Raw genomic sequence first — 17165 nt, 5'->3', positions numbered from 1 at the left:
TGACATCTGTAATGAAGTCTAATGCCCTCTTCTGGCATGTTTGACGACAGCTACAGTGTACTAAAAAAAATGGAGTTAGAAAGTCTACTGATTTGGGGAAGTGAGAAAGTGTCACCAGAAGTTTCTCCTATAGGTTCCATAGCTCACTAGCTGCCGATAGTTGCCTACATTTATAGTACCAGGCATGAATCCCTTCCTGTTGAGTGGGGCTTACATCCAATTAGATGGCTATTGGTTACCTTCAAGATGTAAGTGCTACTATTGTACCCTTGGGGATTTCTTGCCATACTTACAACAGGGCTGTAATGACGATGCATGCGGCGTCTCGACACTGAGAACCAGGCATCGGCCTGCGAGATTTAAGAAGAAACACACACTCGGGTCATTTGTGTTAAAAGAATGCCGTCCAGGCTTTACTGAGATCTCCTTATATACCAGAGGCAAAAGCCATGGAAAAACAACGAGGCAGGTGAAAATCCCCAACCAGGAAAACAGGAAAAATCTGAAGGCTCAGCAAGGGGAAAGGGTGCCATGGAAGGTCCCAGCCCCAAATCAGGGGCGGAGAGCAGTTGCCAAGGGTGTAAACAACTTCTTGCCACAGCAGGCTGAAAGGCTCAGTGAGAGGGAAGGGAAACACCCAAGGTAGGGCCCAACGCTGTAGGACTACTGAGTGCTTTTTTCCCTCTTGGCAACTTACATAACACCCTCTGCCTCCATCCTAGGAGAACGCTGTAAAATGTGGGTATAGGGAAGGTCTTTCTGAGTAGACTCCATTTACCCAGAAACGGAAGCCAGCAACCCACAAGCTGGACCTCATAAAGAATCAAAGCCCAGTACAGCAGAGAAACAGTCAAGGGAACGAAGAGAAGCTCGCCTAGTGGGTCAGAATCTCTGCCAGTTCTTCAGCTGATAGAGGATCAATATCCAGAATACATAAAGAGCTCACGGCCACAAGAATCAAGAAAATAAGTGGTCCAATTAAAAATAGACTATGGATCTGAGCCGAGAGCCCTCAAAGGAAGAAATAAAAATGGCTAAGAAATGTTTCAAAAACTGCTCAACATCCTTATGAAAATCCTGCTGAGAGCCCATCTTACCTCTGTCAGATGGATGGGGTTGTAAACTGGCGTAGTTATTCTGGAAACAAATGAGGAAAATGATCAAAGAGTTAAAAACTAATCTACCATGTGACCCATCTCTACCATTTCTCAGAGTATGCTCAACGGTCTCCATGTCCTTTTCCACAGATACTATTCAGTCATTGTGTGTTGATGCTCTATTCAGAAAAGCCAGCAAATGGACCTAGCCCAAGTGTCCTCCATTGACTGACTGATGGGCAATGGAGATGTGCTTCATGCATACTACGGAATACTATTCAGCGGTGAAGAAGAATGAAATCATGATCTTTGTGGGTAAGTGGATGGAACTGGAAAATATTAAACTGAGGGAGGGAACTCAGTCCCAGAAAGACAAGTGCCATATGTTTTCCCCAATTTGTGGTTCTTAGCTGAGAATCTTCAGATGTGAGTACATAATCTGGAGCAATCACAGAAATAAGGAAAGCAAAACGGGACTGTGATGGCAGAAAGGGGAAGGGGGAAGAAAGAACTAGAGAGGGGCATAGCTGGACACAGATGGTATGAAGGGGAAAACAGGAAAATGGAGGAGGTGGCTTTAACTAAGGAGGGGTGAGATAAGGCAGTACTGCGGGAGAAGGAATGATAAATAATAACGCCGAGGACACTTCAAAAAGCTGTAGGAAATTATATTATTTTATCTTTAATTAAAATTATATGTGAGATACTTAAGTTTCTTTGTGTGCCCAGGGATTTCCTTGTGGTGTTAGGCAAGTGTTATTCTAGCTGAGCTACATCCCCAACTCTTCCTCATATATGTACATGTATATGTTTATGTTCATATATGTACATGTATATGTATATTGCATGTATATAATGTATATATTGCAATGAGTTGTTTATTTTTTGTTTACTTAGTAATTTATTGTCTATGTGGTGTTTGGGTGTGTATGCCTGTATGTGAGGGTACATAGACTGGTCAGTGTAAGCAGAAGCCAGAGGTTTACCTCAGGTGTGTATTTCATGACCTTGGCCAGACTGTCTGGCCAGAGCATTCCCAGGAAGCTCCTGTCTTTACATTCTTGTTTAGAAGCTGCCTTTCTTCTGGTTGCTTTGGAAAAGGCAAAGAATTCAGAGTTAGGGAATTAAAAAGTATACACATTTATTTTTTAATCTTACTTGAAAGTATGGTGATTTACATAGTGACTGGTATTATGTAACTTAAGAAATGTGCTTCCAGAGGGCTGCGCTCTTGTGCTTTGAAAATATAATGGGGTTAATTAGTCATCCACAAAGGTAGTCTTGATCTCATTGCTGAATATTCCAGGCCTGGAGCCTCACAGCTGCCAACCATCCATTAAGCTACAGAGGAGTTTGTATTGTGGCATTTAGCTGATTTTACTGTAATCTGCTGGGAGCTACATCAGAGGGGCTGAATAGTATAAATGTGTTGCATGTATGGCTGTGTCCCTCTTGGGAGTTATAAAAACGATGAGAAAAGCCACCAATTTATGAATGGCCATCAAAATGTTTTCTCACCCTCTTTTCTTCATCTGCTTGGCCTTTGTTATTACTTTTAAAGAAGGAAAAGCACTGGGCTATGTCGGTGTCACTCAGCCACCCTGGGTCTCACAATGGAGGAGGTAGTTATTTTTGTTGGAAATTGAACTTTCTTTGCTACAGGAGAAACAGACAGACATTCAGTGTCATTCCAGTCTGGGTCACTCAGCTGTATGCTGTATTCACACCTGTGTCCCGTGAATGACCTGTCACCACTCTTGGCTCTAAACCCCCTCCTCTTCTCTTTCTAGTTTAAGTTTAGCCTTGATCTCCTCAATTGGAAAGACTCGTTTTCACACTGAGCCACACATTTCAATGTACAGGTATTTTTTATTTGTAATCAACCATTTTTCAAACAATATTTTCTTCAGTGAAGTTTCAGCTCTGAAAGACTCCATTTCGTGATTCGGAGTTCACCCACAAGCTCAACTTAAAAGTATAATTCACTTTTATATGGAGCCTAGAAATTACGTGGTTGACGACACAGGAAGCTATGCCAAGTGTAGATGAAATATGTGAATTTAAAAAGAAGATCTCTTAGCAAAGTAGGAGCATGCTCCCCACAAAGACTCAAAGTCTCTGCTTTAGTTGTTAGACGAGAAGTTCAGATTGTGGTTTCTGGGACCCCAGGTTTGCAGGCCTGTGTGGCTTGGGCTTTTGGCTTCATATGATCTCGCAGTACCTGTTCAGGTGAGACAGCCAGTCTTACCACTTCTCTGGCATTCAGTCCGGCCATCTGTTCCAATGTTGGCATCCAAACATTAAACAACAAAAAGTCAAGAAAGTACAGAGTAAGCCAACTTGGTAGCGACAGCTGGCAGGGAGGAAAAAAAAATGATCAGGTTTGACCTTGTTCTTCGGAATGGAGCCTGAGGCAAGTCCCATTCTGTCCATTACGTCATCATACAGAAGGTGGATCCATGTTTGTGGCTCACTCCTTTTATTTCTTCTTGGAGGCTGCCTCTTCCTGTGACACACAGCGCTATCCACATGTTCTTGGACGGCGCTGCCAATCAATGTCGAAGGAAATTGCATTAAGCAAAATTGCCTTGTGTTTGACCAGTGTCCTGAGGGCAGTTGTCTGTTTCAGCTTATGTTTTTTAAAAATTTAAATTCACATTGTTACTGTGCAGTGCAGTGTACTGAAGCTAGTGTATGTTAGGCAAGTGCATTACCACTGAGCTATCCAATCCCAGTCCCACTTGTGTTTTAAAGCCAAAGATGACTATGGCCGTCATTTATAAATTCCTGGGGAAAATAGTCATCTTCGAGAAAAGCCAAGACTTGTTTTTATTTTCTGCATGAAAAACATCTCTGTCCTAATTAATCATGGATAAGTAAGGGCAATTTATGCTAGATGAATACATTTACATTTGAACAATTCGAATTTCGTTCCAAACCATCTGGAGTAAATCATATTCCAAGCCTGTTTTCACAACTAGTGTTTTTGCGTGTTCGGTTCTGTTTTTCAGCCACTGAGTGAAGCTGCTGGCGGATCTTTCCATGTAGGTAGCTGTCAGATGCCACTGTGAAGCTAAAGCAACCTGGTGCCAGGGATGAGAAATGCAGGGAAAGAGAGGTGAGGGGGACTCACAGAGGGAAGCCCACACAGGAGAGTGTGTGCAAGACCTTTGGTGAGAGGTGAAGGGAGAAAAGCCTCCTTAGGTCAGAGACAGATGTGCACTCTGCCTTTGCAAACGTGGCCCCGGCAACCATAACAGACAGGGTTGCTTCTTGCTTTGCTTTGTGCAAAGTGTCTGGGATTCGTGGCAATTTAGTTTTCAACTTTGTGCTTGGAAACTTAATTTTGTCTTTCCCCAAAGGTCAATATAAAGAACCCATTTCCTTCTGCTCCCGGAGCATGGACTCCATGAGTGGAATGGTAAAAAGTGACTTCATTTTCTTCCCCTTGGAGAAATATAGAATGCTCATTCACTAAGCGTGAAGCCCGGTGATCTGTTATTCACGGCAGACTTTCTATGGGCAGAATGGGGCATACATTATTTATTTTGCATGAAATAAAGTGGTCAGAAGGAGAAAAGGAAAGCACTTTAGCATATAATGCAAGGACCAGATGTAAGGGAGCGAGGAGAGGAGGAGGGAGAGAACACTCAGGAATGTCAAGGTTCAGGAGGTGCGTGCGCGCCTGCATGCGAGAGCACAGCGCATGCGAGAGCACAGCGCAAGAGGTACTGACTGGATTAACTATATCTGGTTTAAAGGTTTGGCCTACTTCAACCTGTAACCTGCCGTCAGTGTTAACAGATCTCAAATACCCTATTGAAAACTTTGGTTTTATGTGTATTAATAGTGGAGTATTTATTCATGGTTCACCACCTACAAGGTGTTATGATAAGTTTGTGGGAGAACAGTCTCTCTCTAGTACGTGATGATTGTAGAGAAAATAAATATGGAGAAGTTAAATTAAAAAATGTGTATACTCTCAGCTATCAAAAACGGCTTTATGAAATTCGTAGGCAAATGGTTGGAACTGGAAAACATCATCCTGAGTGAGCTAACCCAATCACAGAAAAACACACATGGTATGCACTCATTGATAAGTGGCTATTAGCCCAAATGCTTGAATTACCCTAGATGCCTAGAACAAATGAAACTCAAGACGGATGATCAAAATGTGAATGCTTCACTCCTTCTCTAAAAGGGGAACAAGAATACCCTTGACAGGGAATAGAGAGGCAAAGATTAAAACAAAGACTGAAGGAACACCCATTCAGAGCCTGCCCCACATGTGGCCCATACATTTACAGCCACCCAATTAGACAAGATGGATGAAGCAAAGAAGTGCAGACTGACAGGAGCCGGATGTAGATCGCTCCTGAGAGACACAGCCAGAATACAGCAAATACAGAGGTGAATGCCAGCAGCAAACTACTGAACTGAGAATAGGACCCCCGTTGAAGGAATCAGAGAAAGAACTGGAAGAGCTTGAAGGGGCTGGAGACCCCATATGTACAACAATGCCAAGCAACCAGAGCTTCCAGGGACTAAGCCACTAACTAAAGACTATACATGGACTGACCCTGGACTCTGACCTCATAGGTAGCAATGAATATCCTAGTAAGAGCACCAGTGGAAGGGGAAGCCCTGGGTCCTGCTAAGACTGAACCCCCAGTGAACTAGACTGTTGGGGGGAGGGCGGCAATGGGGGGAGGGTTGGGAGGGGAACACCCATAAGGAAGGGGAGGGGGGAGGGGATGTTTGCCCGGAAACCAAAGAATTATTATTAAGTATTAAATAAATTAAAAAAAAATGTGTATACTATATACATGGGAGAGGGGAGGGGAGGGAGAGGGGAGGGGAGGGAGAGGGGAGGGGAGGGAGAGGAGAGGGGAGGGAGAGGGTAGAGGAGGGAGGGAAGATCTCTTTCTGGGTAATCCAGATTGTTCTCTAGTCTTACTGGGATTACAGGTTTGTATCACTACAGATAGTTGGGAAAACAGTCTATTTTCCACTGTCTAAATACACCTAATCAAGCTGCGGTTTGAGAACTGACTTGAAATTTTAAACTACTGGTAAAAGAAGACATTTCTGTGTTGAATTTTAGCACACCTCTGAAGGTGGTCATTTACTCTTCCTCGAAATACATAGCCTAGTAGAAGAGATCAACTGAATTATAAAATAAGGAGTGGCAAGGATTTACAGTAGAGCATTTCACTTGTGGTTTTCATTTGCAGTTAGGGAAGGCTGGCTGCATTTGGAGGTGTGGGATTAGAGGCCAACAAACCACATCCTTGATACAGGCTTTGGTGCCGAAGCAGCAGTTCCCCAGTCGGCCACAAGATGGCAGGACAGCTCTGTCTATTCCTGTATTAGATACAGATAATAAAATACCCATTTTTTCCATGAACAGGACAAGAATTTGTTTTGTTTTGTTTTGTTGTTTTTTTTTTTTTAATTTGTTTTTTTTGAAAAACCTAAAAGAATGCTTGTAGGCATTGTGACTAGGAATTATAGAGAAATGCATTTTATTTTCTGTGATTTTTGAAAACCCATATTTATACAATTTAAGATATTTATTTTGAAGTTTTAACTTGAATAGAAAATCTTAGATGACTAAACTTGATGAATCCGTATAGAGATATTAGTGTAGGAGCATATTTTATTTGTCTTAAGTCTAGTTGTGTGAATAACATGTTCCTGGGATAACATATTTGACAAAAGCAACTTAAGGAGGGTGGGTTTGTTTTGGCTCAAACTTCTGTGGCTTCTCTTGGTGGGGGATTGGGAGCATCAGGGCATCAGGGCTGGAGGTAGGTAGTCACGTGCATCCATTTATCCTGTGGGTCTGGGGATCAAACTCGGGTTGTCAGACTTGGTGGCAAGCTCCCACTGTTCCAATGATAGACCTTTAAGAGCATAAGTAAGGACAAATGAACTAGGAAGGTGTCAAGGAAAGGTATCCCAAATGACACCGAGGTCTCTGGGGCTCTGAAGGGACCTTGCAAGGTTGCTCTAAGTTTTTTAAGTATTCAGGGGAAAATACAACAGTATTCTACACCTGTGCCTATTACTAGCTCTAGGTAATTCACAGTTTCAATATAAGAATTTACTGTCTTTGTTAGCATCAGCCAGCTTGTGAACCCATGGATGAGATCATCCCTGGGCGACAATGACCTTCCTGCATCTGTTGCTATGGCACCCGTTGCATACTCCCTGCACATGTGTTACCTGTGTCTCCTGCATCATGGCCCGAATGAAAGACACAGACCCTGACCAATAGCCCTCTCTGATTTCCTCACTTCTTCCCCTCACCCCCCAGCCCCCTTCAGAAGCACATCTGTCAATAAAGGCCTCTCGCATGAGATCTGTGCTGGCTTGGTGTGATCTGTCACCAAGGAATACACCACTCTCATCTAACAGTCTAACAGTCTTCCTTTTATGGGGCTGTGGTTGTGTGTGTGTGTGTGTGTGGGGTCTGGGGGGGTTAGGTCTTGGTGGTTGTTGTGAAAGAGAACAAGGACCAAAAACATCAGTGTGGCACAGGTAATGAAGGATTGTGTCCATTCTGATTCCAAGGCTAGAGAGATTGTACTGTTAACAGATAGGCACACACATCCCACATGTGATAAAGAATATTTAAAAAGTGTTTATGCAGATAATCTTTCTAAGTGGTATTATTGGTTGGGATATGGGTGATTATCAAGTTATTTGGGCCTAATACTCTTGGTATTTGCTTATTTATTTGCCAAAATTAGTAGGGACCAAAACAGTCACTATGAACCAAATGTTTGGCAACCTAGAGTTTAAACCATTTTATGTATTATTTATGGTAGCTTTTCTTCCTTAAAAGCTTGGCACTTTTTCCGTCATAATTTTATCTAAATATATGCATGTGACTATGTATCTGTTTTGAAAAGTATCTCTCCTCCTTTTGTGTAGCTCTCCGGTGCTTCTTCACTGTCCTGTCAGATGATGCAGTGGTAACCTGCTGTGCTTCCTGGTGTATTGCTAAAGGATTTATTTCTGTAAGCCACAAAACAGAGTCTGCCTTCACAGGCAAGGCTGGGTGTGGTCACCGCTTTATGTGAGTGGCATATGTCATCGAATCACACCCTACTCTTCCGGTCAACATGTTGGGAAGGTAGCTTGATTTTTTTTTCATTTAAATTTCATTTACTGCTTCTAACGGTCTGACTTTACAGGCATGGTATGAATATTGTGCATGAAAGGTTAATGGTACACAGAGTTGGCATTACTCATCAGTATACTCTTGCCCCCACGTTAATTATTATTACATTTCATAGTATTAGAACATGCAACTTTCTCTAAATATATAAAAATGTCTTAATGATGGATACACAGGCACATGTGTTGCTTTTAATGAAGTAAAAGTTAATACATACCTTAACATTTCCAGTTAGGGCAAAATACCCAAAGTCGTTTCTTGTCTACCCCATGTTATTTCTAGAACTTTTCATTACATGCATAAAAATTCATGTTGCATGTGTATTTTATGCTTTTCTGAGTGGAATCATTTCTTGTCAGTGACAGCTTGTAAGCTGCTCATTCTTTCCCATAGCTACTATAATATATTAACTTATTTGCTTACAGTGGAGTTTCAGTTGTTTTTCATGGTAAACATAATATCTTATGAATATACTCAGATGTCTAATATGTATCTTTATAGATAAGTGAGAATCCTAGAAATAATTTTGTTAAACAAGAAGGTATTTTACCTTTTGAAAAATTGTACCTGGTTGTTTTTCAAAAAAGATAAACTAATGTGTAGTTGAAATAAACAGAGAATTTTAATATTCTGTCTGTCTGTCTGTCTGTCTGTCTGTCTGTCTTTACTCTTTTTGGTCATAGGGCCAAAACCAAGTCTTTTATGCATGCTGGGCAAACACATAAAAATAAAAATTTCAGGTTTCAATAAACAGGAAACTAAAAAGTTTGTTATATTTTTTATTGCCCGCAATAAAAAACATTTTGATGTATAATAGCTTTTCTCTTAAAATCATTATTTTATCTGAAATGTTACTTTTTCTATAATTTTCTTTACAGTTTCCTTTGTAATTTTATAAATCACATACATTGTAGTCACATACAGTCAAATAACTGTAGAGAATTAACATATTCTCTGTAGTAAAAGGAATAATTTCTGATTTTTAAAAAATTTTTCCCTTTTTTTATTGGATATTTTGTTTGTTTACATTTCAAATGTTATCCCCTTTCCTGGTTTCCCATCTGCAACCCCCCTATCTGATTCCTCTTCCCCCTGCCTCTATGAGGAGGCACCCACTCCTACTCTTCCTCCTGTCATTCCCCTACACATCATTGAGCCCTGGCATCCCCTGGCATCCAGCCTTCACAGGACCAAGGGACTCTCTTCCCATTGATACCTGACAAAGCCATCCTCTGCTACATATGTGACTGGAGCCATGGGTTGCTCCATGTGTACTCTTTGGTTGCTGGTTTACTTCCTGGGAGCTCTGGGGGGGTCTGGTTGGTTGATGTTGTTGTTCCTCCTATGGGGTTGCAAACCCCTTCAGCCAGGAGTAATTTCTGAAACTAGAGCCAGCTTTCAGAAGCTGGCTTTCCCTGATGTTTAAAGTTTCTCATTTTATCATTTCCACTAAAGGTGAATTATAGGATTTGATTTTAATTTCTAATTATAGAATGTTCATCAAAGACCAATATTCTTTCATTTTTCAGAATTTTATTTCTGATATTTTTAGGTATATTAATAAACCTTCTGCATAGTGAATATTAAGGTATGCTAACAAATCGAAAGTATGTAAGAAAATTTATTTTTTTTTAAGATTTTTTTTTATTTATTTTTTTAATTAACTTGAGTATTTCTTATTTACATTTCAAATGTTATTCCCTTTCCCGGTTTCCGGGAAAACATGCCCCTAATCCCTCCCTCTCCCCTCCTTTATGGGTGTTCCCGTCCCCAGCCTCCCCCCATTGCCGCCCTCCCCCAACAGTCATGTTCACTGGGGGTTAGTCTTAGCAGGACCCAGGGCTTCCCCTTCCACTGGTGCTCTTACTAGGATATTCATTGCTACCTATGAGGTCAGAGTCCAGGGTCAGTCCATGTATAGTCTTTGGGTAGTGGCTTAGTCCCTGGAAGCTCTGGTTGCTTGGCATTGTTCTTCATATGCGGTCTCGAGCCCCTTCAAGCTCTTCCAGACCGTTCTCTGATTCCTTCAAAGGGGGGTCCCCGTTCTCAGTTCAGTGGTTTGCTGCTGGAATTTGCCTCTGTATTTGCTGCATTCTGGCTGTGTCTCTCAGGAGAGATCTACATCCGGCTCCTGTTGGCCTGCACTTCTTTGCTTCATCCATCTTGTCTACTTGGGTGGCTGTATAGGTATGGGCCACATGTGGGGCAGGCTCTGAATGGGTGTTCCTTCTGTCTCTGTTTTAATCTTTGCCTCTCTATTCCATGCCAAGAAATTCTTTTAAAGAAGGAGTGAAGATTTCACATTTTGATCATCTGTCTTGAGTTTCATGTGTTCTAGGCATCTAGGGTAATTCAAGCATTTGGGCTAATAATACCATGTGTGTTTTTCTGTGATTGGGTTACCTCACTCAGGATGATATTTTCCAGTTCCAACCATTTGTCTATGAATTTCATAAAGTCATTGTTTTTGATAGCTGAGTAATATTCCATTGTGTAGATGTACCACATTTTTTGTATCCATTCCTCTGTTGAAGGGCATCTGGGTTCTTTCCAGCTTCTGGCTATTATAAATAAGGCTGCTATGAACATAGTGGAGCATGTGTCTTTTTTATATGTTGGGGCATCTTTTGGGTATATGCCCAAGAGAGGTATAGCTGAATCCTCAGGCAGTTCAATGTCCAATTTTCTGAGGAACCTCCAGACTGATTTCCAGAATGGTTGTACCAGTCTGCAATCCCACCAACAATGGAGGAGTGTTCCTCTTTCTCCACATCCTTGCCAGCATTTGTTGTCACCTGAGTTTTTGATCTTAGCCATTCTCATTGGTGTGAGGTGAAATCTCAGGGCTGTTTTGATTTGCATTTCCCTTATGACTAAAGATGTTGAACATTTCTTTAAGTGTTTCTCAGCCATTCAGCATTCCTCAGTTGTGAATTCTTTGTTTAGTTCTGAACCCCATTTTATTTTATTTTATTTTATTTTATTTTATTTTTTTTTATTAACTTGAGTATTTCTTATATACATTTCGAGTGTTATTCCCTTTCCCGGTTTCCGGGCAAACATCCCCCTCCCCCCTCCCCTTCCTTATGGGTGTTCCCCTCCCAACCCTCCCCCCATTGCCGCCCTCCCCCCAACAGTCTAGTTCACTGGGGGTTCAGTCTTAGCAGGACCCAGGGCTTCCCCTTCCACTGGTGCTCTTACTAGGATATTCATTGCTACCTATGAGGTCAGAGTCCAGGGTCAGTCCATGTATAGTCTTTAGTTAGTGGCTTAGTCCCTGGAAGCTCTGGTTGCTTGGCATTGTTGTACATATGGGGTCTCGAGCCCCTTCAAGCTCTTCCAGTTCTTTCTCTGATTCCTTCAACGGGGGTCCTGTTCTCAGTTCAGTGGTTTGCTGCTGGTATTCGCCTCTGTATTTGCTGTATTCTGGCTGTGTCTCTCAGGAGCGATCTACATCCGGCTCCTGTCGGTCTGCACTTCTTTGCTTCATCCATCTTGTCTAATTGGGTGGCTGTATATGTATGGGCCACATGTGGGGCAGGCTCTGAATGGGTGTTCCTTCAGTCTCTGTTTTAATCTTTGCCTCTCTCTTCCCTGCCAAGGGTATTCTTGTTCCCCTTTTAAAGAAGGAGTGAAGCATTCACATTTTGATCATCCGTCTTGAGTTTCATTTGTTCTAGGCATCTAGGGTAATTCAAGCATTTGGACTAATAGCCTCTTATCAATGAGTGCATACCATGTATGTCTTTCTGTGATTGGGTTAGCTCACTCAGGATGATGTTTTCCAGTTCCAACCATTTGCCTACGAATTTCATAAAGTCGTTGTTTTTGATAGCTGAGTAATATTCCATTGTGTAGATGTACCACATTTTCTGTATCCATTCCTCTGTTGAAGGGCATCTGGGTTCTTTCCAGCTTCTGGCTATTATAAATAAGGCTGCAATGAACATAGTGGAGCACGTGTCTTTTTTATATGTTGGGGCATCATTTGGGTATATGCCCAAGAGATGTATAGCTGGATCCTCAGGCAGCTGAACCCCATTTTTTAATAGTGTTATTTGTCTCCCTGTGGTCTAACTTCTTGAGTTCTTTGTATATTTTGGATATAAGGCCTCTATCTGTTGTAGGATTGGTAAAGATCTTTTCCCAATCTGTTGGTTGCCGTTTTGTCCTAACCACAGTGTCCTTTGCCTTACAGAAGCTTTGCAGTTTTATGAGATCCCATTTGTCGATTCTTGATCTTAGAGCATAAGCCATTGGTGTTTTGTTCAGGAAATTTTTTCCAGTGCCCATGTGTTCCAGATGCTGCCCTAGTTTTACTTCTATTAGTTTGAGTGTATCTGGTTTGATGTGGATGTCCTTGATCCACTTGGACTTAAGCTTTGTACAGGGTGATAAGCATGGATCAATTTGCATTCTGCTACATGTTGACCTCCAGTTGAACCAGCACCATTTGCTGAAAATGCTATCTTTTTTCCATTTGATGGTTTTGGCTCCTTTGTCAAAAATCAAGTGCCCATAGGTGTGTGGGTTCATTTCTGGGTCTTCAATTCTGTCCCATTGGTCTATCTGTCTGTCTCTGTACCAATACCATGCAGTTTTTTTATCACTATTGCTCTGTAATATTACTTGAGTTCAGGGATAGTGATTCCCCCTGAAGTCCTTTTATTGTTGAGAATAGTTTTTAGCTATACTGGGTTTTTTGTTATTCCAGATGAATATGCAAATTGTTCTGTCTAACTCTTTGAAGAATTGGATTGGTATTTTGATGGGGATTGCATTGAATCTGTAGATCGCATTTGTTAAAATAGCCATTTTTACTATATTAATCCTGCCAATCCATGAGCATGGGAGATCTTTCCATCTTCTGAGGTCTTCTTCAATTTCTTTCTTCAGAGTCTTGAAGTTCTTATTGTACAGATCTTTTGCTTGCTTGGTTAAAGTCACACCAAGGTACTTTATATTATTTGGAATTATTATGAAGGGTATCTTTTCCCTAATTGCTTTCTCAGCTTGTTTCTCTTTTGTGTAGAGGAAGGCTACTGATTTATTTGACTTAATTTTATACCCAGCCACTTGGCTGAAGTTGTTTATCAGCTTTAGTAGTTCTCTGGTGGAACTTTTGGGATCACTTAAATATACTATCATATCATCTGCAAATAGTGATATTTTGACTTCTTCTTTACCAATCTGAATCCCCTTGATTTCCTTTTGTTGTCTGATTGCTCTGGCTAGAACTTCAAGAACTATATTAAATAAGTAGGGAGAGCGTGGGTAGCCTTGTTCAGTCCCTGATTTTAGTGGGATTGCTTCAAGTTTCTCTCCATTTAGATTAATGTTAGCAACTGGTTTGCTGTATATGGCTTTTACTATGTTTAGGTATGGGCCTTGAATTCCTATTCTTTCCAGGACTTTTATCATGAAGGGGTGTTGAATTTTGTCAAATGCTTTCTCAGCATCTAATGAAATGATCATGTGGTTTTGTTCTTTCAGTTTGTTTATATAGTGGATTATGTTGATGGTCTTCCATATATTAAATCATCTCTGCATGGCTGGGATGAAGCCTAATTGATCATGGTGGATGATTGTTTTGATGTGCTCTTGGATTCGGTTTGCCAGAATTTTATTGAGTATTTTTGCGTCGATATTCATAAGGGAAATTGGTCTGAAGTTCTCTTTCTTTGTTGGGTCTTTGTGTGGTTTAGGTATAAGAGTAATTGTGGCTTCATAGAAGGAATTCGGTAGTGCTCCATCTGTTTCAATTTTGTGGAATAGTTTGGATAGTATTGGTATGAGGTCTTCTATGAAGGTCTGATAGAATTCTGCACTAAACCCGTCTGGACCTGGGCTCTTTTTGGTTGGGAGACCTTTAATGACTGCTTCTATTTCCTTAGGAGTTATGGGGTTGTTTAACTGGTTTATCTGTTCCTGATTTAACTTCGGTACCTGGTATCTGTCTAGGAAATTGTCCATTTCCTGCAGATTTTCAAGTTTTGTTGAATATAGGCTTTTATAGTAAGATCTGATGATTTTTTTTGAATTTCCTCTGAATCTGTAGTTATGTCTCCCTTTTCATTTCTGATTTTGTTAATTTGGACACACTCTCTGTGTCCTCTCGTTAGTCTGGCTAAGGGTTTATCTATCTTGTTGATTTTATCAAAGAACCAACTTTTGGTTCTGTTGATTCTTTCTATGGTCCTTTTTGTTTCTACTTGGCTGATTTCAGCTCTGAGTTTGATTATTTCCTGTCTTCTACTCCTCCTGGGTGTATTTGCTTCTTCTTGTTCTAGAGCTTTTAGGTGTGCTGTCAAGCTGCTGACATATGCTCTCTCCTGTTTCTTTCTGCAGGCACTCAGAGCTATGAGTTTTCCTCTTAGCATAGCTTTCATTGTGTCCCATAAGTTTGGATATGTTGTACCTTCATTTTCATTAAATTCTAAGAAGTCTTTAATTTCTTTCTTTATTTCTTCCTTGATCAGGTTATCGTTGAGTAGAGCATTGTTCAACTTCCACGTATATGTGGGCATTCTTTCCTTATTGTTATTGAAGACCAGCTTTAGCCCGTGGTGGTCTGATAGGATGCATGGGATTATTTCTATCTTTCTGTACCTGTTGAGGCACATTTTTTGACCAATTATATGGTCAATTTTGAAGAAAGTACCACGAGGAGCTGAGAAGAAGGTATATCCTTTTGCTTTAGGGTAGAATGTTCTATAAATATCTGTGAAGTCCATTTGGCTCATGACTTCTCTTAGTCTGTCGACATCACTGTTTAATTTCTGTTTCCATGATCTGTCCATTGATGAGAGTGGGGTGTTGAAATCTCCTACTATTATTGTGTGTGGTGCAATGTGTGTTTTGAGCTTTAGTAAGGTTTCTTTTACGTATGTAGGTGCCCTTGTATTTGGGGCATAGATATTTAGGATTGAGAGTTCATCTTGGTGGATTTTTCCTTTGATGAATATGAAATGTCCTTCCTTATCTTTTTTGATGACTTTTAGTTGAAAATTGATTTTATTTGATATTAGAATGGCTACTCCAGCTTGCTTCTTCTGACCATTTGCTTGGAAAGTTGATTTCCAGTCTTTCACTCTGAGGTAGTGTCTGTCTTTATTTCTGAGGAGTGTTTCCTGTAGGCAGCAGAATGCAGGGTCCTCATTGCGTATCCAGTTTGTTAATCTATGTCTTTTTATTGGGGAGTTGAGACCATTGATGTTGAGAGATATTAGGGAATAGTGATTATTGCTTCCTGTTATATTCATATTTGGATGTGAGGTTATGTTTGTGTGCTTTTCTTCTCTTTGTTTTGTTGCCAAGACGATTAGTTTCTTGCTTTTTCTAGGGTGTACCCTGCCTCCTTATCTTGGGCTTTACTATTTGTTTTCCTTTGTAGTGCTGGATTTGTAGAAAGATATTGTGTAAATTTTGTTTTGTCATGGAATATTTTGGTTTCTCCATCTATGTTAATTGAGAGTTTTGCAGGATACAGTAACCTGGGCTGGCATTTGTGTTCTCTTAGGGTCTGTATGACATGTGTCCAGGATCTTCTGGCTTTCATAGTCTCTGGCGAGAAGTCTGGTGTGATTCCGATAGTTCTGCCTGTATATGTTACTTGACCTTTTTCCCTTACTGCTTTTAATATTCTTTCTTTATTTTGTGCAATTGGTGTTTTGACTATTATGTGTCGGGAGGTGTTTCTTTTCTGGTCCAATCTATTTGGAGTTCTGTAGGCTTCTTGTATGCCTATGGGTATCTCTTTTTTTAGGTTAGGGAAGTTTTCTTCTATGATTGTGAAGATATTTACTGGTCCTTTGAGCTGGGAGTCTTCACTCTCTTCTATACCTATTATCCTTAGGTTTGATCTTCTCACTGAGTCCTGGATTTCCTGTATGTTTTGGAACAGTAGGTTTTTCCATTTTACATTATCTTTGACAGTTGAGTCGATGATTTCGATGGAATCTTCTGCTCCTGAGATTCTCTCTTCTCTCTCTTGTATTCTGTTGGTGATGATTGTATCTACGGCTCCTTGTCTCTTCCTTTGGTTTTCTATATCTTTTTTCCATGTGTTCTTTCTTGATTGCTTCTATTTCCATTTTTAATTCCTTCAACTGTTTGATTGTGTTTTCCTGGAATTCTTTCAGGGACTTTTGTGATTCCTCTCTGTAGGGTTCTACTTGTTTATTTATGTTTTCCTGTGTTTCTCTAAGGGAGTTTTTCATGTCTTTCTTGAAGTCCTCCAGCATCATGATTAAATATGATTTTGATCTTGCTTTTCTGGTGTGTTTGGATATTCCGTGTTTGCTTTGGTCGAGAATTGGGCTCCGATGATGCCATGTAGTCTTGGTTTCTGTTGCTTGGGTTTCTGTGCTTGCCTCTCGCCATCAGATTATCTCTAGTGTTACTTTGTTCTGCTATTTCTGACAGTGGCTAGACTGTCCTATAAGCCTGTGTGTCAGGGGTGCTGTAGACCTGTTTTCCTGTTTTCTTTCAGCCAGTTATGGGGTCGGAGTGTTCTGCTTTCGGGCGTGTAGTTTTTCCTATCTACAGGTCTTCAGCTGTTCCTGTGGGCCTGTGTCTTGAGTTCACCAGGCAGGTCGCTTGTAGCAGAAAAGTTGGTCTTACCTGTGGTCCCGAGGCTCAAGTTTGTTTTGCATATTTTTTTTTTCTGGAGCTGGGGACCAAACCCAGGGCCTTGGTGCTTGCTAGGCAAGCGCTCTACCACTGAGCTAAATCCCCAACCCATAGAGGCTCAAGTTTGCTCTTGGGGTGTTGCTTATGATCTCTCCGTGGCGGCAGCAACCAGGAAAATCTGTGCCACCCTTTCTGGGAGCTTCCGTGCACCAGGGTTCCAGATGGCATTTGGTGTTTTCCTCTGGAGTCAG

Source organism: Rattus norvegicus, chromosome 4 (genome assembly GCF_036323735.1).
Source record: "Rattus norvegicus strain BN/NHsdMcwi chromosome 4, GRCr8, whole genome shotgun sequence".
Taxonomy (NCBI): Eukaryota; Metazoa; Chordata; class Mammalia; order Rodentia; family Muridae; genus Rattus; species Rattus norvegicus.
Note: the sequence above shows the minus strand (reverse complement) of the source record.